We start from the raw sequence: 2,500 nt of genomic DNA, 5'->3' as shown, positions 1-2,500 counted from the left end.
ATAGATTATCTAAAGCGCTTTTAAAATGTATTTCTTAGTACGAAAGTGGCGCTATATAAGTTGTATCAAAGAAGAAATTTTAGTTAGAAATTTAGGTTAATTTTGTTGAAAATATAAAATTAGTTTTACATATTAAATTAGTTTTAGTGTTTGAAATTGACGAATTAGGCTGCCTCGGTAGATTTCCTGGAAAATAGATCCCGTGTATATTGAACTTTAGGAAATAACTTTACCCTAGTTAGCGTCAGATCAAAGCGTGCAGAGAAATAGTTAATCGGTCTCGTTATGTTGTGCTGAAACTAGAACATAAATGAGACTGCGGAGAGGCAGATGAGTTATTGCAAATATTGTTGTAAATTAGTGGTAGTTAAATTAAAAATTACTAGCTGAAGTTTGTAGTACCGACAAACAAAGTCACCTTGTCACTTTTACTCACTAGGGTAGCCAATTGCTGTTAGCAAACTTTCCCATGGTCAATTTGTAAAGCCAGGAAATTTGCTTTGCTGCTGACACGTTGCGTTGTTGGTATCGTGGTCACCGAAGTTATTATTTCCTATTTTTAAAGCACAATGTAAACTTGGTCTAGCTTAGTTTATCTCTAAATGGTTGAAACAGCTCTTCTTCGTAACTTCGCTTGTCTTACCAAGCTGCGTAAAAGTGTTTTCTACACGCGGTTTTTGGTTCTTTGGTTCTTCCATGTAAAAGTGACATGCGCTCATATTACAATCGTTAAGGAAACCATTTGTGTACATAGTTATTTCAGTAATTAACAATTAGACCCGTAGCCCGCAAGGGCTACGGGTCAATAGCCCATGAGGCGAAGCCGAATGGGCTATTGAAGCGTGGCCCCTGAGGGCGAAGGGTCTAATTGTTTTAGTATCACCCAACTAGTCGGACAGAAAAGACAATAATAAAGTTAGCAAATGCAAGTTGAAGAAATATTTATCTGGGAATAAAACGAAAGAAAGCGTCACGCTCGATTGCGCCAATTTCGCTACTCGAGGACTATTACTAACAGACCTCTGGTAGCGTAGCCAATTAAAATGCAGGATTTGCATTAGTCCACTAGTTGGGTGATACTAATTTTAGATAGTCACTTGTAGTGTGAGTTTTAGATTACGTGAGCCTACGATCAAAGAACTGCGTAAGTCTCTGGCCCCGTCCACACTACGTCGGAAAAATTTGAAAACGCAGCTTCATTTCTATGGTTAACCCTACCTACCGTCCACACTAATCTGCACCGAAAACGGGGGTTTTTAACAGCGCTCTTCAAACCGGAGGAATTTGGAAACGCCAGCTTTGCGTTTTAGTGCGGACTGAAAACATTTTGAAAACAGGGGCTTTCGAAAACGATGGCGTCTTGATAATCATTACGCTCGATTATCCTAACCCTCAAGGGTGCCTCAAGATTTTCTGCCGCCGGTGATTATTTCGTCTTCAAATTTCTCCAGCGTAGTTCCGACGGGGCCATTCCGATACCATCGAGCAATAGGACCCTCTAATTTCTACTGAAATTAGTGGTTAGCTCACCAACGCAAAAAAAAATATTTACTCTTTCTTATAATATAGCTTTTATTTTGCGCTTGCTGCTGATAAAATAAGGATCACTATCAGTTGGGTTTAAATGCACTTTGTCCAGCCACAGCTGTGATTGGGACCAAAACCTACAGTTGGAAATAGCCAAAAGTGTAACAGCTCTCATAAGCTGCTGTCGGTTTATTAATATAGCAGCTGTTATTGTTTTAGGGCTAGGGGCATTGTATTTGACTATCAAAGAAGTCACTTTTTCTAGTGATTTCATTCGCCCTTAAGAATTTACGAATAGACCAATCATAGCTCAGTGCGTGGACATGACCCGAGCAAGGTTAATCGTCAGTTTTCGTTTGAGTTAGTTGGTTGACGGTTACGGCAGAGTGAACGACCACCAAATAAACCAACTGCTGATCCAAGTACAAGACTTCTAGTCTCCAACGGCTCTTCGTCCTTGAAGTACATCTGTCTCGCAAACAATATGTTGTTATTCCTCCATAATGACTGAATTGTAAAACTTTGTACTTCCAAATCTAGCCTTGGGGTTGAAATAAGTCGGATGTCAATGATGATTAAGGAGGGCTAATACCAAGAATTTTTTTTAAATATCCTGATGACCTGGGACTACAGTCACTACACATACCAAGATGGCAAGCTTGTGTTTCAACCACCCGGCATACAATTTAGCGCTCTCTATGAAGTGCAAATTGCCTCAGAGATTGAGGTTTAACTTTATGGGCTTGTTTTCTACCCTGTTTTCTCTTGTGTTTATTGAACGGAGCAGCCTTGACTCTTGATCTCATGATCGTGATAATCCGCTGATTTTCACTCATCAACTATGCATTTAGCATTTCTAAAAGAACACTTGGGTTTAGAAGAACCCAGCCTAGTTACAATGTCCAAACATAACAGCAATAAAAAAGAAAATAAAGAATCACGTGATACCTCTAGGCTCTCGTGCGTTAAGCCG

At 39.6% G+C, this 2,500-nt stretch overlaps 2 protein-coding genes and 1 pseudogene across 3 annotated transcripts in view; 1 reads left to right on the top strand and 2 right to left on the bottom strand.

The window, feature by feature from the left end:
- Positions 1-2,500, bottom strand: part of LOC149107104 (uncharacterized) — a 160,420-nt gene that overhangs the window by 116,237 nt on the left and 41,683 nt on the right. The window lies entirely within an intron of this gene.
- Positions 1-2,500, bottom strand: part of LOC110051350 (uncharacterized) — a 434,502-nt gene that overhangs the window by 394,532 nt on the left and 37,470 nt on the right. The gene's annotated exons all lie outside the window — the stretch shown is intronic.
- Positions 1-2,500, top strand: part of LOC110051349 (uncharacterized) — a 52,966-nt pseudogene that overhangs the window by 48,359 nt on the left and 2,107 nt on the right. The window contains exon 6 of the transcript XR_016209410.1: positions 1-2,500. This exon is cut by the window's left edge and continues 2,205 nt beyond it; it is cut by the window's right edge and continues 2,107 nt beyond it. The product of XR_016209410.1 is annotated as an uncharacterized LOC110051349 (transcript).

This window comes from Orbicella faveolata, unplaced genomic scaffold, assembly GCF_042242905.1.
Source record: "Orbicella faveolata isolate gen_17 unplaced genomic scaffold, um_ofav_v1 contig_27, whole genome shotgun sequence".
Lineage (NCBI taxonomy): Eukaryota > Metazoa > Cnidaria > Anthozoa > Scleractinia > Merulinidae > Orbicella > Orbicella faveolata.
This window is presented reverse-complemented; position numbering and strand designations above follow the sequence as displayed.